The sequence below is a fragment of the Alligator mississippiensis genome, chromosome 4, assembly GCF_030867095.1.
Source record: "Alligator mississippiensis isolate rAllMis1 chromosome 4, rAllMis1, whole genome shotgun sequence".
NCBI classification, from domain to species: domain Eukaryota; kingdom Metazoa; phylum Chordata; order Crocodylia; family Alligatoridae; genus Alligator; species Alligator mississippiensis.
This window is the reverse complement of record NC_081827.1, coordinates 183,700,012-183,722,348: the sequence shown is the minus strand read 5'-3', so window position 1 is coordinate 183,722,348 and position 22,337 is coordinate 183,700,012. Positions and strand designations below refer to the sequence as shown.

The 22,337-nt window shown below is 42.5% G+C and overlaps 1 protein-coding gene across 3 annotated transcripts in view; it reads left to right on the top strand.

Moving 5' to 3' along the window:
* The window catches only part of SH3BP4 (SH3 domain binding protein 4), a 126,832-nt gene that overhangs the window by 1,182 nt on the left and 103,313 nt on the right, over positions 1-22,337 (top strand). The window lies entirely within an intron of this gene.

The following is a 22,337-nucleotide window of genomic DNA, read 5'->3' as shown; positions in this document are numbered from 1 at the left end:
TCTCTGCAAAAGGGCTTGCCCTGTGAAGCGCACCATACTTTCTTCATTCTGTGAAATACTTTTTGAGCTCCTGCTTAATAGGCAGCAGCGACTGCTTTGCTGCTTGTTTATTTCCATAGGTCGAAGTTGTATTTTTAACCGGGTACCACAGTCGGCGCACATTGTAAAAGCTAGTATAGAGAGGTCCCTCAAAATTCATATTGCGGTAATCTTTGGTACTCCTTAAAAATACCTATGAGCATAAACAGGCAGCAAGTAGACTGGGACTTGAGAGAACCAGATCTTATTCCTGGCTCTGCTCCTGACCTTCTGTGTAATCTTGAACAGATCGCTTCACCTCCCTCAGCCTCTCTTTCCTGTGTGTATTTGGACTATGAGCTTATAGTTACAGGCACAGCCTTTTGCTATGCGTTTGAAGCACAACATTTAGTTTGGGTTTCTAGGTGTTCCTGTAATAAAAAGTTTGCATGGAGTAAAGACCTCCGAAGTTATTTCTGTGTTTCTGGGCAGACTAAGGAAGTTCAGGGCATTTGAAATAACCTGGCTTTTAAAGCCTGCTCTGATACTTCTTAACATTGTCCGTGTGTTAAGATACCTGTATTGTTGCCACAGCATTTAGTAGGACTACTCCCAACTGACCCTATGGCAGCGGTTCCCAAACTGACAGTGTCCACCGCCAACTTAAAATGATACAACCTTAAGTACCACCAGCAATTTTTTGTCATATAAAGTAATTATAATAAATCTGTTAATGTGTACCACTGACAGGTTCTCTGCGTACCACTGGTGGTACCTGTACCACAGATTGGGAACAACTGCCCTTTGGGCATGCGTCCCGTCAAAGAGCTCACAAAGTTACTAAGACCATTCTTGCCAGGCCCTTAACCATATTCTGCTTATGACTAATTGGGTTTAGATATTTTTTGTTACTGGTCAGATACTGGAGGGAATCTTTGTCAGGCAGATACTCTTGAATAACAAAGATGATGCCATGGTGCTTTCCAAAATTCACTGTGATGGGGTTGCTTCAAAAGGCAATGTTGATGTTTGTAGCCGTTAACTGTTTTACAGCTAACTTTTACAGTCAATATTTTGAGCCTAGGACTGATGGGGCAAATCTGTTTCTATGTTTGTTTGCAAAGTGGTTTAGTATCGTGATTGATTCCTGATGTTTTGGGTTTTTTTAGATAATGCTTTATGCATATTCAATACTTTTGTTGCCGGGCGGTTGCTTTTCAAGAGCTTCTGATAGGTGGGGGACGGGACTTTTTTTTCCTTTTACGTTTGGGGACTTCTTACCATCTTTAATTTTACCCCTGAGCCTGAGGAAGGGTGTGTGAGCCCGAAAGCTTGCAGAAAAAGATAATTTTTTTTTGCAACATCTTAGTTGGCCTAATAAAAGGTATAATCTCTGAACCAAGAATAGTAGAGTTTTGCATTTCTTTCTGATGGGTGGGGCATTGAGACCATTAATGTGTGCAGTTCCTACAGGACCGGCATTGCTTTGGGAAATGGAACATCAGGTATATAGCTATGGGGGGTAGCAAGAGATTTAACGTTAGGGCAATTGACACTTCAGAAAATTTTACTAGTTTGTAGGATGATGCTAGCAAAGCCATCCAGTGCCCCAAAGCAGACTTCTCAGAAGGATTGGGGTGTGTTTTGATATTAGCTTGGCCTTGTTGCCTGTTCCTAGACCAGGGAAACTTTAAAAATGGCTTAAAGATACTGCATTTATGTTGTTTTGTCTTTGTTTCCCAGAACTTGATGGCTTTTCATTTTGCTACTCTGCATTTTTGTGTGTCAATATAATGGGCTTGAAATCCCTCCTGAGAGTCCTGGCTGAGAGACTTCATAAACCAGCCTCTTTTTAGAGAGGAGTGTCCTGTCTTCTTCAACTCCAGAGGATCTCTTCTTGCTTCTCAGTGACCTCTCTAGAGCAGTCTGTACTTTTCACTGACTTGCCAGGCACTCGTTTGCAAGCAGTGGGCACTTTCTATTCAAGGCTCAGAGCAAACCGTAGAAGCACTGACAAAGAGAAAGCTGCTGCAATTCTCTATCATAGCCTGACATTGTTGACCTTGTGGGGCAAGTTGCAAGCCTCCTATCTGTTGCTGGACAGAGGAGGGGCCTGATGGAGAGACGACGCCTGGTAGGTTTTTATTGTATTACTGGCGGTTGTCTCTTCCATCTGGGAGGAATTCTGAAAATTAAATAGACAAGTCATTGGTATTAAGGATATACTCCAGAGAGACTAGATGTTATTGTGTATCATAATTATTTATTCAGCATAACAACGGTTATTTCATAGACATGTAAAATAGATAGGGGTGCACCAATAAGGATTTTCTTGACTAATGATTAACCAACCATATCGGCCACTGCCAATCTGATAACCAATATTTAGTAATAGTGCAAGGCATTTTAAACTACTGATATAAATAAACCTTTTTTGTTGTTTGTTTTGCATTTATAACACACACACACATCCTGCCTGCTCTGGCCCTGAGTGAGGAAGGTAGTGTCCACCTTATTCTAGTGCATGTTGCCCCCTCGCCCATGGGTCCTCCCTGCTCCTGTGCAGCCTGTGCTGCTGTCCTGGGTGGTCAGGGCAGACCCTCCCACGGACAGTGGCACCGGGCACGTCTGGAGCCCCAGAACATGCTGCTGCCTCAGTGCTGGTGGGACCCATACAGCCGAGCTCCCGCGGCCACCAAGGAGAAGCCACTTCTGCAAAGGCACCCAGTGCCCGGTGAAGCAGAATGTTCCTTGTGCAGTGCCTTACCCCAATGTCTCCGTGGCAGCCCTGGCGCTCAGGCCTCTGCTGCGCACATGGTGTTGCTATGGCAGTAGCAGCAGTAGCAGGAGCCCTAACGATCTCTTTGTTGTTGAGTACGGTGCCCTGTGACTGCTCCCTGGCACCCTCTTCCACTTCCGCTGCTCACTGAGCCCTTTAGCCTGCTGCAGGCTCAGGCCCGCGGTGGGGTACCGGCTTATGCACGTGAGGGTGCTCTGGACATGCAGCCATACTTATCAGCTACAACAACCAAAAAAAGCCGATAGCCAATAACATAATTTTTCCTTTTATCAGTGCTGATCTGATAACCAACCAGATGTGATAGCGATAGCCAGCCAGCATCCCTAAAAATAGCTATGGTTTTTGCGTCTTTAACTGCCTGAGCCAAAGTCCATTTAAAGTAGCTAAAATTCTTCCTTTGATACAAGCAGGTGTGGGAGCAGGTCATAAATACAGAAGTGACATAAGCAACCCCAAGTACGAATAGTTCGGCTGTGGGCCTTTGTACACTTTCTTACGCCTACTCATCGTGGCCGTGATACGCATGCCTGTTCCAGAGTTCTCCTACCTTCTTCTGTGCAAGAAGGATCTTTCTGATCCTCCCTCAGCTATAGGAGAAAAAACAGGATCACATGATTCCAAGACCAGATGCTCAGATTAGTAAACTGTTGTTACCATTGCTACTTAAACTCTGCAGAGAGAGTTCTTCACCAAGAAGAGTGTGTATGATAAGGAAAAGTTGATCTGCAAGTTCCTGTGTGCAGTGTTTCCTATGCTGGCATGTTAAGCCAGACTTCCTTTGGGCTAAACTGCCCTCCTTTGTCTGGCTGTTGCTGTACATGTTCAAAAGGCAGAGTAGGTATTGCCTTAAAAATATCTTCCCTGCCAAATGCCTAGTTAGGACCTGGTCTTGCAACGACTTCTCTTTTTCCTTAGGAAACATAAAATATACCTTTGAATCCCCTTCAGTCAAACCCTCAAGCAAGAGACTGAGAATAGATTGTATGTCTAGGAAAACAGGGCTTGCATGATATCCCTGCGCTGATTTAAATGAAGTGTCTTGCTGAGGTACTTACTGTCTCTCAGCAGTGTTGGGCTAACCAGTTTGAGGCAATAATAAGGTAAACTAAATATTTCTCAAAAGCACCCATCTCAAAAAATCTAAGTTTACGGAACTTGTCTGTTACCCTTTGCTGCCAACTATTTGACCGTTGCTGAGATAAAAGATATTTTATTTTCACCTTCCATTTCTTTGTTTGCCTTCCTCATGGTGAGTACATGTTAACAGGGGACTTCAAATTGGTGTGGTGAAAAGATATCCTTAGCTCTGGATTCTCGTCATAACTTCCCACTATGTGGCACGATCCCTGCCAACACAGGGACTTCTGTGAGTGCAGGTGTGCACACATGACCCAGTTCAATAAGGTGCTTAAATTTAAAAGCCTACCGAGAAAAGTAGGCTGAGTGAAAACCTGGCCTCTGTGAAGTAAACAGCAAAGCTCTCTGACTTTTAATGAGCAATGTTCTGACACACTAAAGGGATCGATCACATGCTGGAAGTGTCACTTGTGCAGAAATGCCTTGTTTGCAGGCTGTTAATGGAGGGTCAGATTTTCAGTGGGTATAAATTAGTGTAGAGACCCATGGACTTTTTGGGCCCGCTGCCCTGATTTACAGCGGTTGAGGCACTCATCCTCTGTGTTTAGTGTGCTCTCTTGGGCACCTTACTCTGTAAGCCTGTATCATTGAGCTTGTTTCTTGCTGTTGGAGGCTCTCCTTTTACCTTTGGTGTGAATTTCGGGATAGCAAGCTGTACCATTGGTGGCCAGGCCACTTCCAGATCTTGCCATTACTCTATGTTGGTGAAGTTGCTTACTGACAGAGTGAAAAACTAAGATAAACTTTAGACCCTATATCAGTGACCCTCAACCAGGGTGCCAGGGTGCTTTGGGGTGCTATCAGTTCCTTTTAAGGGTGATGTGAGGTATGAGGAGATAAGCAAAGTAGATAAACACAGGCTCAGGCTTGTCCCTGTCTGAACAGTCTTCCATCCCCATTGCCCAGCCCCTCTGCAAGGAGGTAATGTTGTAATATATACATTGTTTTTTGAAACTGGGTACCACTCAATTCACAAGTTACGGAGGGGTGGCACCATAAAAAAAAAAAAAAAAAGAGGTAAAGAACCACTGCCCTAGGTCTAAAGAGAATGCCACGGCTGCTACAGCCTGGTCTGTCTCCTCATAGTTTGGAGATTAGTCCAAAAGGCAAACATGATAAATATCTTGAATGGTCACTTAAAAAAATAAAGAGTGCTGTCCTGGAAGGGGGTAAAGTCTTAGGTCAAATCACCCCATGCGGATTGGAGTTCCAGGGGAGTTGGTAAGGATATGGCAGTTCACACCTGGTTAGGATAGCTATGTATTTTGTGGGTTTTGCTATATACCGAATCTATTTTAAGAGGGCCATCAGATTGGGCAGGGCATGGAAAACAGCAGCATCTTGGACAGGAAAAGGGGATCAGAGTGGCACTTGGGGAGGGTGTGGGGCTAGTTTATGGCATGCCAGCTGAAAAGTTGGCCCCCGCTGTCTGAACTAGTATACCTGGACTGATAGAAAAATCTTCTGGTCTGCTCACATTAAAGATCTAAAATTGACCCTGGATAATTCACTGAGGACATTTGCCCAAAGCACAATTGTTAAAGCAAACACACCATGTCTGGAATAGGAAATAGGGCAGTTTGCCAGTTTCCTGTAAACCCAGTGGCAAGGCCAGAATCTGAATGTTGTGTTTGGTATAGGCTATCTTGCATTATGAAACCTATATGATAGAGAACGCTTGTGGGAAAGCAAATAGCAGGCTTGGGGGCATGCCTGAGTACATACTGTATAGAGGGAACAAAACTGGGATTATTTAGACTAAAAAGAGAACTTGTTTGAGGGAAGATGAAACTTCATGCCGTTGTATCTAAAACTAACAGAAGGATTTCTCTTAGTCTAGATTGACATGCAGAATGTGCTAGTATGGGATGCCACTGACAAACTAGCTTCAGAATTGTTTTTAAAAAAGGGTTTGATTATCTTGTACTGCTATTAGTTTTTGGTGCTTAGCAATATGGAAAGCACATGGTGGTAATAACATTGCACTCAAACGTTTGCAGCAATGTAATTCAGGCAGTTTATGAGGTGATGAAAATACCTAGTCCTTGCAGGTATGCAGATCTCCTTTCCAGAGTGTTTTGAGGTTAGGTACTTGTTTTACAGATTCCATGGATTTGAGGCACAGAGGGGAATTGACTTCCCCCAGGGTCACTGGGCAGACCAGTGCCAGAGCTCTAGTCTCCCAATTTACAGCCCAGCCAGAGCTTAATCCATGTTGCCTCCTCTAGGACCAAAAGGAAACTCAGTTTGTTGTTCCTGGTGTAATTTTACTCTTTTTAAAGTACAGAAAGTAATCTTCCCTGTTTCATGCATTTCATAATTGGAGGGAGGAATGGGTTGCTAGCCTTGGAGCTATCAAGTGATGGCCCTTGGTAAGGACCAGATTGGGAGAATTGATGCTCTGTTCCAGTATAGGAAATATTCTGACAGCCGAAGTAGATTTCCAGCCTGCTTCTGCACAGGGCAAAAGTTCTGACTTGGAATAGGAGACTCCAATTTAAAAAATGTGTTGATTTTTTTTTTAATAGAATAACAATCCTTGCAAATTAAAAATATTTTTCTTGCAAACAGATTTCTACTATAAAAATATAATTATGATGCCAAGAAATGTGTGTAATCATTTTATAACATATTACGCCAAAGGTTATCTAATCTCTGCTTTTTAATGAAGGTGCCATATTTTTTGGGAAAAGGGAAATGTTAAATATAGCAAGAAACTGTTGATTAAGTATATTAATGCATGTCAGCTTTTATACGCTGAGGAAATTGGTTTTATATATAGAGTGCTTCATAGGTAGCTATGGAAGCTGGTAAAAATATGAACATAAGCTAGGAGGTATCTTCAGGCAGGTTTTCAAAACTGCTTTGCAAGTTGTGTTGCATTCATACTTAGTACACATTTGCTGTGTATACACGAGACATTGCTGCACAGTAGCTTGTTGCTACTGCACAGTAGTGTTGGGGGGCATTAACCATGAAGCAGTGCTACTGTGCAATAGTTCATTGCTATTGCATAGTAGCGTAAACAAAACCCACTGTGCAGGAATGCTACGGTCTAGTAACGCCAGTTACTGTGCAGTCATTTAATACTTAGTTATGCAAGTACAAAATGAATGTGCAGTAGCAACTGTGCAGTCTGCTGCTTGTGTAGATGTGGCCTGTGTTTAGAAAGACAGCTGTCCTTGAAATTAAAAGCCTGACCATTTCTTTCCCAACTCTGCAAGTGGTCCAATAAAAGATATCACCCAAAGCAAGCCTTGCCTCTAGAAACATGGAGGCATTCACAATACTGCATCAAATTCTCCTGTATTAATGTTTGGCATTTCCTATCCCCTTACCATTTTCAAAGTATCTGAGCCTTGTAAATAGGAGACAACCTTAGTAGTGACCCACTTGAAGCCAAAACTCTGGTGCTATGTAGAGATAGTAAAAAAGCAGGAGGCAGAATCAATTCAGTCTTTGTAGGTTAATCTAAGCTGCAGAGATTAAATTGAGAAACAAGTGGACAGACATTCACTTTTGTTTTGGAGAATACAACTACATGCCTGCAGTGGCTCAGGCCAGAAGCTGGAGGGCACTAGAGCACAGCTCTCTGGCTGTGTTCACTTCCCCTTCCTGCTGCCCCCGAGGTGTCTGGGATTTGCAGTCCAGTATTACATCAGCAGGACTCTGCAGGTTTGTTGATCACTTCCTCTTCATGCTTCTAGGTGCCTCTGGGATTTGTAGTCCACAGTTGCAGCCATTATTCATTTTTTGGCAGGGCAGCTCTGTACTTGGGGGAAGAGAAGTTTAACACCATTTTCTGGCCCCAGACCCCAGCCGGGGTTTGCCTCGGTGGGGCAGTCCCTGCCTCCCTCCCCCTCTCTACCCCTCCTCCCCCCCCCAACGCAACCTTTCTCTGCTGGAGCAGACGGCACAGCGCAGCCCAGGGCTGGAAAGCATGCTGGGATGCTAGGGGACTGTGATTTAACTTGAACCAGGAAGAGGTCTGGGGCAGAAGTTTTATAAACCAGTTTGACCCAAGTCAGTTAAGTCTACATTCAACCAGATTTATCTTAAACCGGTTTCAGCCATGTTGAAACTGATTTATGTGCGCGGAACTTTTATTCTGTTACAGGGTTAAACCAGTTTCTGATCACTTAAACCAGTTTATGTATAGCTTCTGTCACTAGCATGGATATCTTTTGCTAAAAAGTTTAGGGTACTGTTTAAAAGTATGGTGTGAGGAGCTCTCTCTCAAGGTTCTTCTGAAATCTTGTTCAATCTTTATACAACACAGAAAAGTATGGTAGCTGCTGTTCAGCTGTCATTCTTTGCCTGCAGTGATCTCTCAGAAAATACTGTTTATCCTCCTGACAGAGTAATCGGTTGGTGAGTGTGAGGTACTATTCCTTCTCTGTGCCCAACTCTCACAGGATAGGAGCAGGTTTTAACTTCAGCTAAGTAGTCTGGTCTCTCCAACTCAAATGGTAGTGCTTATACTTCTAGCTCTGGAGATCCCACATTCAGCTTAGCATCTTTCACAATAGCATTGTGGGTAGTTGTTGGTTTTAGTGATGAACTAGCTGCCATGATCAGCCCTCAAAACAAACTAATGGCTATCTAAGAAAAGAAAAAAAATCACTATAGATGTTGCCCAAGTAAAGTGATTTTTGTGCGGTTGCTGCTATAGCATCATTGGTTGCATGGCAACTCTTTGAGGCTAAGATACCTAGCAGATGTTGGCTATTTAACTGACAGCTTTGATTTGGGTACTTCCACATCACATTGGGTGACTGAATACTATATTATAAAGATGGTTCTTGCCCTAAAGAATTGAGGTGCAGAGTTGCCAGGACAGAAATAAATGGGTAGGGAAGTGGTTACAGGAGAGTAAAGCAGCTTGTTCAAGGTCACACAACACATAAGTGGAAAAGCTGGGTATAAAGTCCCAATCTCCTAATACAGTATGCTGCCCAGTCTACTAGACAGCATTACTTCTCTAGGTTCAACCTGGAAGAGTGTTTTGGGATGCTATTACAGTATCCCTTGCCAGCTAATTAAACAACGTATGCAGTTTACCTGTTAATTATTGGCTGACATGTTTTACTATAAAATGCAGAACTGTTTAAAATGTGTTAGTTCTGCTCAAATGTTAGTTTTGCTCAAATGTTTGCTTATTTTGCATATGAGACACCCAAATGCATCCCCTAGCTATAACATTGTAGCTGCATCTTGTATGTAAGGGCAGTACTGTGCTAGCTCCTAGATGCCATTTGCTTACTTATTGCACGCAGTTATAGCACAAACAATTGTTGTGCTAATCCTATTAATACACCAGCCATTCAGGCGCTGTGGTTTCATTGTTGGAGGATGCCAGAGGTGATGCAATGTCTCTTTAATCCATGGACGGGGTGAAGAACACTGTTGCTCTCAATGCTGCTATGAGAAGATGCTCAAATGTCTCCTGTACATGATTTAAAAGAATAACATTAGATGGTATAATAAATTGAACCATGTCAGGGAACAGAATGGGGGCTGCCCTTCTCTCTCTCTTGCCTTGGGGGACTGGTTTCTCTTACAGAATTCCACATAGAGCATTAATCTGATATACGTAACTGAGGTACCCAGAGGGTTAATGAGTTGATGTCAAGGACAACCTTGTTTTTAATTAGCAAGATGCAGGATTCATAATATTCAGAAATGTGAATTTACAGGCTGAGCTCATTTAGAGGCAATAAATAATAAATTGTTAATAAATAAAAAAGTGCTTCAAGGATCTGAAACTATTTATTCTGCTAATTCTAGAAGATATTTAGTACTTTTTTCAGTTTTTGCACGTATCAAACTCTTATTAAACCCCTTCCCCTTTTCTCCCTGTGTTCAAACACCCGAAGATCAGCATATCAAACAGTAGGATTATTTTTAATTTAATTGTTTTATCTACTCTAATTGTTGTCTTTCAGTATTTACTGACTATTTTGATGATTCAGCAGCCTCTGTGCTCTTCGTCAGTATAGAGCACATCTAACATGGCATATTAAAGCCTGTTTTTGTTAAGGGATAACTTTGAGAATGTAGATTTACCCTTAATGTTTTTTTTCCTCCTTCCCAAATGTGTCCTCATGGGATCTTTAACTTTCTTCTCAGCAGAAGCTGAATATCTTCAGCTGTGCTTCACTCTTCTCAGTGAGGGGTCTTGCAACTTTTTGGTCTAGCCACATGGCAGAAATACCACTGGTTCAGCCATGCCAGAGGACAAAGCAGGATCTATGGGATGGGGGGAGAGATGTAGTGATAACAGAATCTGTCATTAGGGAGTGCTGGCAGTTGTTTGATGGTGAAGGTTGAACTAGTTTCTCATTATTGTATTGCCAATTTGACTTATTTTATAGTGCAAAGATATTTAGTGCCTTCTCTTCAAGTCCCAGCTCCTGGAATCAGGTGATTATGGCTCTTGGGAAAACCTGAAGCGAGTGCACGCTAACAACTCAAACTAATAGGAAAATTAAAAAAAACCCACACCAGTTATTGATTAGTTTAATTCTTTTTTTTCCCTTGCTCAGACTCACAGAAGGTTTAGGTTGGCAAAATGGTTCTGCCCTTGATCATTTCAAGCATCCCTCTCCCAGATTTGCTGGAAAATGTCCACCCACCAGGAAGCTTGGAGAAGCTTGGTTAAAAAGCAAAAAAGCTATGTTAAACTTAGAAGCCTGGGGTTCTTCCCCCCACCCCCCAGTTACATAATACAGTATACCTTTGTTTTGTGGTATGGGTTTTGACTTACATGAATATGATTATGGTGGGTTGATTGGTCATAGCAAAAAGGGGCAACAATTAAGGGTGATGTGTCAAGCACTGGGAAAGTGCAATCAGTTTAAGATTAATAGTTCCCAAATGCCTCTGTGTAACATCCCAATTTTTGTTCTGTGCTTGCTGAGAAATGCCTTTTTGGCATGTTCGGGAAGGGCCTGCAAATCTTTATAATAGATTATCTCTGGGCCAAAAGACATCTGTTGTAGATCTGGCCTGAATCAAGTGGAATTGGATATAGTATGTGGCACTGGTGAACAGACTAGATCTCTTAATGCTTCCATTGCAGACAAGCTAATTTTGAATGACACAGAATTTTTGTAAGGAGTGATTTGTATTGATGGGAGAGAATGTCTAGCTGGCCAGTGTTTTCGGACTTTCCTCCCCACCCCAGTGGAAATCTAGTCATGCATTGAGCCTGAGTTTCAGGGGAATGCTGTTCTGCAAGGGGGTAGAGTATATGTTAAGGGATTGTTGTTGTTTCTACTTCATTTTATTGACTTACTGAGTTAATCCATGATAGTATGCCATTTATTATTTTTTGTTTTGAAATAATCACTTACTATGGTAAAAACAAGGAATATTTAGGGTACACAGAACTTTTTTGTATTTTTAAAACTACAAATTGAAGCTAATGTTAAAAATGATTTAAAGTCTTCTTTCTGTCACACGTAACAGTTGTTCCTGAGTCCTGCTGAATATACTGCTTAAGATCTACTAGTAGAAGGACCTTGTGTCTTACGTATTGCTCCCTTTTATTCAGGATTCTGACTCACGGATATATAACATGCTAATATACATACTGATGAGGAATGGGAAAATGTCTTTACAGCCTCAAATCTATGCATGTTAAAATATAGGTTGGAGGCTATAAAATTATTTTTCTCATCCATTGTCTGCACTTTAACTCCACTAGGGAGTTAATGTGGATTGTGGTGACAGTAAGATTTGTCAATTGATCTTACATTTTAAGTTGAAACTTGCTGTAGTAGAATTCTCTGGGCTACATTTTCTGCAGTCTTTTTCCTTTCCATCTCATTCATGATTCAGACCACCATTGTTTTGTTGAAGGTAACTCTGTATATCATTCAGAGTATTTTCAGAGGGGGATATCTGTACCACAAAATGAAAACACATGTGATCTAGCTGAATCCAAAAAATCTTTTGAATGTAACTAGGAATTCTGCTTGCTCTACATAGTCATTATGTTGGGATGTAACGTCATGTAGTCAACCACACACACCAGATTTAGCTCATTATGAAATTGTTGTATTGACTATGGAATGTGCACTGAGAAATGCAACAAGTAAAGCACTAAAGATGTAAATCAGGAGGTTCCCTTCTCCCCCTATTACTTAGTCAATGTATCTTAAATCAGATTTAAGATTCTAGAAATATTGCTTGGGAGAGAAACACCTGGAAAGCAATCTGTGTGTGGCCTTATTTGAATAGCAGTGGGAGTTGCTGCATAGACGAGATTTCTTTGGGAACAAAATGAGCCTTTGCACTTGAATGGCACAGTTTACGTCAGTGGGGCATGGCTTGTTCAGCTAAGAAGTAATACAGAAAATATTTTACAGACCAGCTACACTCCTAGCACGGTTACAAATTTAACTAAGCAAGTGCCTCTGGTTTTAGCCAACTTACAGATTCAGGTTTAAAATATTCTTAGCAATTTTTGGCATTACCCTTGTAAGGCTCTTCTGTGATGATGTAGCAGCTTGTGCAGACTGGTTTTCACAGCAACAAAAACCATCAGTATTTCAAAAGAGAACAGCTTTTCTCTTTTAAAATAGGGCACTTAAGCCTGTTATTGGCTAATGCTGCAAAATCTTCCTTTTTATTTTTATTTGGCTAAATATTTTCCAGCCTGTGGCTGTGGCATTGGCATTCACAACAACTTGAAGGTTCTGATCACAATGCCGTTTCTTGCTTTCATTGCTAACACAGTGGTTGAGGTGGGTTGAAATGGGGGGAGGAGAAACTCCTGTTGCCCCAACCCAGGAGAATGGGGAGTAGTGGTGAAATACAGTTTAGCCAAGCCATGCTTAAGGGTAGGAGCATTCCTGAGCAGTGATACTGTGGTTCCAGCTTCCTATCTGTTGCTATTCATCTTTCTCTGAGAAAAAAACTCTGCTTAGCAATGGATTACTTACCAAAACACAACTCCCAGGGAGTGCGGCTTTAATTCTCTTTAGAGCTGCCTCCTTAGAATAGTAAATCTTGCAGAAACAGAAAACCTTGAGCCTGTACTAATTTTATTTCCTGGGACAAAAAGCTTTTGTTAACAGAAGTATATGACAGCTGCATGTATCAAACGTTCTGGGGCTAATAAAGCGTAGGTTGCTGAAATAAAATTAGCTTGAGCTCCAGTTCAGTTAGGGCTTGCCTACATTGGGACACTTCAAGGAATTAATCTTAATTAACTAAAGGTGTGACTTTCAGGCAGCTTAAGTAAACTGAATTAAAGCCTTATGGACACACTTACTTGGGATTAACATGACCCTAATTCAGTTTAGCTCACTTCACTTTAAAGTGAATTAAGCTAAAACAATTAAAATTTTATTTCTGAATAGAAATGTTCCAATGTTGGAGCCTATAATGTAGTTTAACTATAGTACTTTAAACAATTAATCCAAAATAACGTTCTTGTGTTTCTGCAGGTAGACAAACCTTTTGTTGCCAAGTTTCCCAACTATATTATAATTTATTTATGCTAGGCTAGAACTTAGCAAAATTGATGCTTCAGTGTAAATACAGTATATACTTACAGCAAGAGGCAGACTCACCTTAAAGAGCTTACAGCTGAAATACAAAGGCAGGTAAAGGATGGGAGAGAGTTTTATAATGAGCAGAGAATTTGAACTGAGGTAGAGATGAAATGGCATGTCCAGCATTGCACAGGAACTGTGGCACAACAGGAAATAAAACCCATGCTCTCCTGAATCCTAGTTCAGTCCTTAAGCCACAAAACCCTCCAGAACAGTGGTCTGTATATTTAGGACTTTTCTGTAGCTCTAACTTAGGATATGATGCAACTATCATCTAGTTAAAATTCACATTCCTAACTTTACATTTGTCTTAATTATTCCTGGTATAGCAAAAGTTGCATTCAGACACTGGATATGGAAAACTTAGTGGTGCTATTAGATGAAGTCTGACATGATATTATGTTGAAAGCAGTCGGGAGCAGCCAGCATGGAGCTGCTAGCTGCTGAAGGCCAGAGCTGAGGGTGAGGCTGCCTCTTCCCAATAGCCCAGCCGGGGTAGCCAGTGGGGTGGGGGCTGGAAGGCAAGGGGGCTCCATTCCTTCCCCTCTCCCTCAGCTTTGGACATTCAGCAGCCAGCATCTCCTTCCCCCCTGACAGCCCTGGAGGCTGCTGGAGGGCACCTGCCTGTTGGTTAGGCCCAGTGCGGGATGGCTCCACCCACCCCCTTCCCTCCCCAACCCAGGAGGCATTTGGGTGGTGGGGTGGTGGCGGAGCTCTAACTCTTGGAGCTTTATGTCAAGCACCACGACTTAGAGCAGGGCCCTAGCGTGTGTAGGCACCATAGTATCATACCATGCCTAGGGTCAGAGACAACTTAAGAAACTTTTGGAGGGGCTGGACATGTTTCAATCAGTAGGTCCAGATGCTCTTCACCCAAGGGTGCTGAGGGAATTGGCGGGGGTCATAGCAAGGCCCCTGGCATGGCTCTGTGAGCTCTTGTGGGACACTGGCCAGGTATCAGAGGATTGGAAAAGGGCCAGTATGGTCCCCATTTACAAGAAGGGGAGAAAGGAGGACCCTGCCAATTATAGGTCAGTCAGTCTTACTTCAGTCCTTGGGAAGACCTTTGAGAAAGTTATCCAGGAGCACATCTGCAAGGGCCCAGCAGGGGAGGTAATGCTCAGGGGCAACCAGCATGGGTTCATTGAGGGCAGGGCCTGCCTGACTAACCTGGTTTCTTTTTATGATCAGGTCACAAAGTCCCTGGACGAAGGTGTCAGGATGGACGTCGTCTTCCTGGACTTAAAGAAGGCCTTTGACACCACATTCTCTTAAAAAAACTAGGTGACTGCGGCACTGATGCCTACACAGTCAGATGGGTGGCAAATTGGCTAGATGGTTGCACCCAGAGCGTTGTGGTGGACTGGTCGTTTTCGACCTGGAGGGATGTGGGCAGTGGAGTCCGCCAGGGCTCAGTTCTGGGGCCTGCACTGTTCAACATCTTTATCAGTGATCTAGATGTGGGTGTGGAAAGCACACTGTCCAAATTCTCTGATGAGACCAAGTTGTGGGGCAAGGTGGGCACACTGGAGGGGAAGGACAGAATCCAGCTAGATCTAGACAGGTTACAGAGGTGGGCGGATGAGAATAGGATGGAACTGAACGCAGACAAATGCAAAGTGCTGCATCTAGGGAGAAGGAACCAGCAACATACCTATAGGCAACACCCTTCTTGTCAACACGATGGCAGAAAGGGATCTTGGAGTCATTGTTGACTCCAGGATGAACATGAGCCGCCAATTCGAGGAAGTGGTTAGTAAGGGTAACCACACCTTGTTGTGCATCTACAGATACATCACAAGCAGGTCCAGGGAGGTGATCCTTCCCCTCTATGCAGCATTGTTCAGGCCACAGTTGGAGTACTGTGTCCAGTTCTGGACGCCGCACTTCAGGAGGGATGTGGCTAGCATTGAGAGGGTCCAGAGGAGGGCCACTCGCATGGTCAAGGGGCAGTGGGTCAGGCCCTATGAGGAGAGGCTAAAGGGCCTGAACCTATTCAGCCTACACAAGAGAAGACTGGGAGGGGATTTGGTGGCCATTTACAACTCACCAGGGGGGACCAGCGAGAACTGGGGGAGGCTCTGTTCCCCTGGGCACCATCCGGGGATACTAGGAACAATGGCAACAAACTGTTGGAGAGAAGGTTCAGGCTGGACATCAGGAGACATTACTTTACAGTCAGGGCTGCCAGGCTCTGGAATGGGCTCCCAAGTGAGGTGGTACTCTCTCCTACCTCGGGGGTCTTCAAGAGGAGGCTGGACAGATATTTGGCTGGGGTGATATGACCCCAGTACTTGTTCCTGCCCTGGGCAGGGGGTCGGAACTGATGATCTGTTTAGGTCCCTTCTGACCCTAAGCACTATGATACTATGATGATACCCTGTGGCAAGTTGGAGTCTACAAATATTTCTTAATTGACTGGGTGAATAAATATAATCTATTTCAATGATGAAATAGATTATATGAAATGATGAGATCAAGTAACGTATTAATGGGAAAAGGTTAAGCTTTACCGCTTTCCCTTTTCTTTTTTTTTTTAACTGTGCTTATGAGTTCTCATCCGTTCACATAGCAGCCAGGAGAAGATTATGTTAACTAATTCTTTTGGATAAGGACTATAATTAGAAGTAAATGAAACTTATTCCTGAAATGGATTCTGCTTTCAAAAAATGGCAACTGACTCAAGAAAGGAAAACAAAACTTAGCCTTGCCAAAAAAGTTTCCTCACATTCATGGCATTTCCTTTCTTTCTTTCTCTTCTCACCACCCTGTCTCCTCTGTCAATTGCATCCTGATTGCAGCATTGCAAAATGAACTTAGATTAGCTATACCCAGGGTGGAGCTGATTTCCAGATGAATACAGTGTTTTCGAGCTAAAAGTTTGGATAGGCTTCTGTTGCCCATGAGGAGAAAAATTGTTTGTGTCTCACAAAAGACTTGCAATTGAATTTTCTGTGCCTGCATGTGTCACTGATGGAAGTTCATCTCTAAGCCAAATTTAAGTCTGTAATAAAGCATGGAAAATATTCTTAATGAACCCAGTCTGTGAATAATTGATTGTTTACAAGTTGTCACATGTGAAGCAACAGAAGATGCCTGTGAGATAACCCCTACCAGCAGGCTCTACTTAGTGATGGCTTGTTTTCAGCCAGGGAGTTCTCATTTGAGATTGGTCATTGGTATATAAGATTTTCTAATATAGGGTTTGATATTATTTTAGCCCATTAAACACTCTGACTAGATGCATCTTGCAGGGGTACTTTTTGCTTTGTAGGTTAGTTTAATTTCTGCTGGCTAACAATGTTAAAGCTTGCCTTGTTAACACTGGAGTGTTCTTCAGCCATGACCACCTCTCACCAGAGGAGCCCAACCACACAAATCCTTAAGCAAAAAACCCCAGTTCAGATACTAGACCATGTTGTAGGTGGACCAAGAAAAAGGTGAAGATACATCTATATAGATATACCTATATCTATTAGCTCACAAAGGGGATTATATAAAGGGGATTTCTTCCTAATTTGGTTTCGGTAATTAAAAAGGTAAGGTTTTGGGGTAAGGTCTCAAATAATTAAAGCCATTTCAAGGCAAGTCCTAACCTCACAGTAGGATTGAGTTCTCTCTATAACTCTATTTCTGGACTAAATATTTTTGGTGGCTAAAATTGTATTTTTTTTTTATTTTTATTTTAACAAATCTGAAAGCCACTAACATTTAATAACACTTGGAGATTGTAAGATTGTCTCTCTCACAAAAGACTTGCAATTGAATTTTCTCACATTGTAGGATTCCACCTGGGTTTAAAAAAGGACTCTGCTTCCTTACCCCCAAACCTTAGCTTTTTATTTACTGAAACCAAATTAGGAAGAAATCCCCTTTATACCTGTGTGAGCTAATTTTTAAAGTGCTCTGAAGTGAACAGCACAGGCTTGAAATTCCATTATTAGCAAGTGTTTGTCAAATATAATTCTATGCTGTTTCAGCCTTTGGCTAATTCACCTAGGGCACTGAACTGTGGATCTGAAAACATAGCTGCTTGTGCTCAAGGGCCAGGTACCTTGGCTAGGAAGCAGTAGCTGGCTCTGATTAACAGCACAGCTCCTTGTTCCCTTCTAGTGGCTGAGTGGAATGCATTATATTTCTCATTCTTCCCCAAGGCAGCATATCTTTAATAGTAGATCTCAGATATTGGCTGCACGGTACTATCTATAGTGTGCATGCCCATAAAAGAGTATTACAGAATCTTTTCCCTCTGCTGTTTAGACTTCTGTATGTTAAGAAAATAATCACATAAAAATTGTGAATGTGCTTAAAGCTGTTTGGAGTTGAAACAGGCTGCAGAAAAATCATTCTACGAAATCATTATGAGTTTCCACCTAATTGTTCCCATAGTTCATATTGCTGCTGAGGTGTGGTTTGAGCAGCTAAGGGACCAATTTAACTGCTCTTTAGGAATCTCTCCACAAGGCATTATATAAAGAACTGTACCTGAAAGTTAATCATTGCAAAAAACGTTTTAATTTAGCCAATTGGCCATATCATCTAGCCATAGTGCTTAGTTAAATGCCATGCAGCAGGGGCAAAAGTATATGCCCCAGGAATAAGGCAATATGACCCCCTTTAAAGTTTCTTCTTCCTTGTGGCCAGCTGGTGTTTGCTAGTCCAGGAGTAAGGTTGAGAAGTACCAGGTGTCTGGATGATCTCTCCGTGGCAAACATGAAATCTCTCCAAGTGTAAATTGGAAACGAGTACAGTAATAATGGCATGCACATGCCAAAAACTATCTCAGAATTACCACAGTTAAGACTTTAACTTTTGCCCACCCACTTCTGGAAGCAAGTGACTTAACCAGTGGCTCTGCTGTGGGGCTTAGGGTATGGTAGGCCAACACAGTACATGTGTTCAAAGTTAGGCTCATCATGAAGCCCTGCCTAAATCAGAAATTGCAATTTAGAGCTTTCAAATTGGTCAGTCTCGTCTCTGTCTGAAATGGCTGTGTTTGTGGGTTTCTTTCTCTGACTAGCTGGAGCCTGAAATAGGTGGTTCAAATCCTTTGGTATTTAATGTTAAGATTTTAAGGTACTTTCAAAGGTTGATAGTGAATTTTCCCTTTTGGGACTTGTAGTACTTCCATCTAGACTCAAAAAAACCCCTATTGAGTGACACATGTCTGTACCCACATGCCCTCTTTCTGTCTGACTGGAACCACCCTGTGGCAAATTTTAAGGTGCAATTAACAGCAGAAGCTGGAGAGGCATCAGCTGTTACTGTGGCTATTAATAGGAGCCCTTGAAACATGTGCACATTTGGCGTCCAGTGTGCAGGACATGACCAGGCATGGATACAGAGAGGGAGAGCTGATGCCAACATGCTTCGTGAGCAGAGGAATGTGCTGTGCACAAGAGATGGGGAGGGGCTGGGGTAGAATAACACTCCCATCGGAGTGGATGTTTAACTCTGTAAATGCACTTTCGTTGTAGTGGAAGTGGCCTTTACTTCTTACCTTTTCTTATATCAGATCTCACACATTTTGGAAGAAGGTTGGAACTTGTTTTAGTAACATATCTGGAAAAGGCAATACTTGGCATTTCCCTGATCAACTATGAAGAAAATGCTACAGTGGGGGATTTTCTGTGACAGAAAAAAAAGGTTATTCATTCATGTATTAAAAGAAGAAGTGGCCTGTTTCAGACTAAAGAGCACTTGTCCTTCTCTCGCTCCTGACTTCTTGCTATATGTATGTCACCATAGTCAGCTGTTGATTAGATCAGTGTTTATCAACCCATGGGTCGCAACCCAAAAGTGGATCACAAGAATATATGAAAGGGTCATGAACGAACTTTAAAAATGGATTCTCCTTTAAAGGAGAAAAATATGGGAAATGGTGGCTTTTCCCATGCAGGCTGGCAAAATTCCAGCCTGCGAGAGGCTGCTTGGGGCCCTCCATGCCCCATGCACACCCCTGCTGCCCCACACACTGGGGGGCTGGGGCCTGGGGGCAGTAGATCAGGAGTGAGGGGCAGTGGGTCGGGCCTGGCTATTGATGGGTCCTGGTACAAAAAAGTTTGAGAACCATTAGATTAGATGATTTTGCTATTTATAGGATGGTAAATGGCGAGTTTGGCACAGTGGAACCCCTTGGCTGAGCTCTGTCCTGGTGTAACGCACGTGATTGCAGTAGAACCCCAACAGAAGAACACACTCGGAGAAGCTGAGAAGCGTGTTTGTTTTGTAAACGGAAGTGGCTACATGGGTCCCCCACCTTCATTGCACCCTATCTTTAATGTTGGAATTGCAGCTTATCTCGTCTCTCTACTGTTTCCCTCCTGCCATGCAGCCATTTAGACGGGATGTATCTTTTTATTGGGGGTCGAGTCACAGCAGATGATCTATTTAATGAGGAAGTCGCTGTTTAAAGTTCTGAAATGATAGCAGAGCAAGGTGGTGATATGCTTGTCACTAGGAGGACTTGAAGAGCTTTATAATGGTCAGAGCCATTATCCTTATTTAATACATGGGCAAAATAAGGCAGTGAGAGAAGGGTCTTGTCCAAGGTCACCATAGGGGAAATATAAGGGCCAGGCATAGAACGCAGGTCTCCTGTGTCCCAGTGCAGTGTCCTACCTCCTGGCTGTGCTGCCTCTTAATACTTACAGCCTAGTCTCCTGCCATTGTCATAAGACTTGAGTACTTAGGAGTACTCACCTCCTCTTGCAGCAAGCAGTGCCATACTGATAACCCTACAGATTTCAACATGGCTCTTCAGAGAGCGGCCTAAAATTTAATAGGCCAGAATGTAGTTCCTAATGGAAAATGACTGCCATTCAGACGTGGGTTTTTACTGTATAGTATTTGTAACTGCAGTCTGTCATGGATGTACTTGGGAAGAGGGGCTTGGATTTTCAGTCATCCCTTGTTCACTTTCCTCGTTCACTTAGTTCCTTCTACAGTAGCAGAAGGAAAAAAATATTCTGGAAAATGCCCATGTAGCTGGGATCTCTCACTTGCTGTTGTCACATAACAAGACATTTGTATATAAACACAAGCTGTCTGATGTGTAATTGCAATGCTGTTCCTACCAGTTTGCACGCGTGCGTGCATATATATGTGTGCGTGGGCAAGGTGGGAGCCAAAGCATCATAAGCAGCATACAGGGTCCCAAAGAAGGAGAGGGTTAGTAATTAAATATTATTCTGTGGAGCAAATTAAAGGCATATGTGTGTACCCACAGGGGAGGGAATATTTCAGGAAATAAGTGCTTCCCTTGGCCAAAATTAGTCTCTGATTGACATGATATATTTAAACTTTGCCCTGTGAAGAGATCACAGCACTTCTCATGACATAAAACATTAAGCATTTTTTTTTTTTGGCCTGTGTGTTCGTTAGTTCTTAACAGCATGTGAGCACTATACAGTAGTTCCACACTGAGAAAATGAGCAGAGCAAATGAAGTGCAAAATGACCCAATGCGCAGCTCTACTGCGTTCTCTTTCAATATACAAGTGAGCTAGTGAGTTGAGATGGAGCTAGAAGACTGCAAAACCAAGTATCCTGGAATCAAACCAAGGTCCTTTCTTATTTCCATTAACCATGAGCTACAGAGGAAGTAATGCATCTGCTCTAATGTGCTGCTTGTACTTTATTTTATGGAATATGCTATTCTGAATCAAGTGTTAATAAGTGAGACAGTGGATTAAAATGATGGAAAAGTCTAAACACAAACCTCAGGACAAAGTTTAAAAGGGAGCTATCAAAGTGTATTCCTTTCCCCTCCATACCTCTTTTTATTGTAAAGAAAAAGCTTGAAGTTCAGGCAAAACAAAGTGTGTTTGTTTCTTTTGTATCTATAAGAAAAAGTGGAAGTGGAAAGATTTCTCATCTTCCTGGAAGACTTGTTGCTTGGATACTGGTGGGGGGAGAAGCTTAGTAAATGTCATTTTGGGCTTAGACCAAATGTAGGAGCTGTTCAGCTTTGAGGTAGATGTTTTGGGAAGCTCTGAGTAAATGACTGCTGGAGTAGGGGTGGGAGCACAGAAAGCTGAAAAAGGGTTTGGCAGCTTTCTGTGCAGTTACCCTGTATTACAAAGCTTATAGCCACTGCCATCAGAGTTGCTCATGGTCCCCATTCTAACCCTCCTCCACCCCTTTTGTCCTAAATAACTTTGTGAGCTGTATTTTCTATGCTTGTTCTCTTCCTGCAAGGAATTACTATTTCTTTCCCTGCCTCCACTCCCTTTTTTTTTTTTTTTTTTGTGCAAGTTTTAAACAATATCTTGGTCCATTTTGTGAGTGTATGACATGGGGGAGGGAGGAGGCAAAGATGCTCAGTCTAACTTTTGGGGTTGTTTTTCTGAAAGGGTTTTGCTCTCCTATACCTCTGAATTGGCTGATGATGCTGATTTACTGACAGCTCTGTAAGAAGCCTGTGAGCCAGGAAAGACTGCTGAAATCAGTGGGTCGCTGTTCAAAAGCAAGACTCGGGCCATTGAAGGATCAGTACTTGTTCCTTTCAAAGCCAACATGTGCAATGGATATTCCTCTTTGAAAACCAGTGCTTTCAGAGAGGTGGGAAGGCTTAGTGAACGGGACAGGGACCCGCAAGACCTGAGGTCTGCTTCCATCTCTGTCACTGACTGAGCGTGACCTTGAGTAAGTCACTTTGTCTGGGTATATATACCCTTTCCCATCCTTGGTCTTGCTTTTTTAAAGAGTAAGCCTTTGATATCATCTGTCTGTATGTGTCTACAGCACAAAGCCCTCTGAGGCCATGATTTTGATTGAGGTTTGTAAATGTAACAAAAAACCTGACAGTGCATTGTTTGT